Source organism: Carlito syrichta, unplaced genomic scaffold (genome assembly GCF_000164805.1).
Source record: "Carlito syrichta isolate Samal-C Ts95f unplaced genomic scaffold, Tarsius_syrichta-2.0.1 Scaffold153734, whole genome shotgun sequence".
In the NCBI taxonomy this organism is placed as follows: Eukaryota; Metazoa; Chordata; class Mammalia; order Primates; family Tarsiidae; genus Carlito; species Carlito syrichta.
Window position 1 is genome coordinate 545 of NW_007097830.1, and position 567 is coordinate 1,111.

Here is a 567-nt window from a genome sequence, read left to right on the forward strand (position 1 = left end):
CTGTTGCCCAGGCTGGCCTCAAACTCCTGGCCTCAAGCTAGCCTCTCGCCTTGGCCTCCCTAAGTGCTGAGATCACAGATATGAACCACCAAGCCCAGCCAGTTGTATACGTTTTACCACACACAAAAAGGTCAGTGACAGAGGCAGAGGCTGGAACCCCAGCTTCCAAGAAGAAGTCCTGGCACAGGCTCCTACAGACCGTCTAGGGCCCTGACCAGGGACACCTGGCAAACACACACCCTCAGTCCAGAGCCCAGCCAGTAGGAGGAGTTATCACGTGACTGCCCCCACATCCTGCCCTGATACGGCTCCTCAGCGATCATCTAGCCCAATGCCTTTCTTTCCCCAGTGGCAGCCAAGTCTTCTTGTTCGAACAAAATTTTACGCAAAAATTCAACTTACAAAAACACATCAGTGGCAAGCTGCCCAGCCATCCTCCTCTGCATTCTCCTTGGTGACCAACATAACAGCAAAGAGAACCCCTACATTCCTCAATTTGAAAACCACTGATCAGCCGGGCTCGGTGGCTCAGCCTGTAATCCCGCGCCTTGGGAGGCTGAGGTGAGT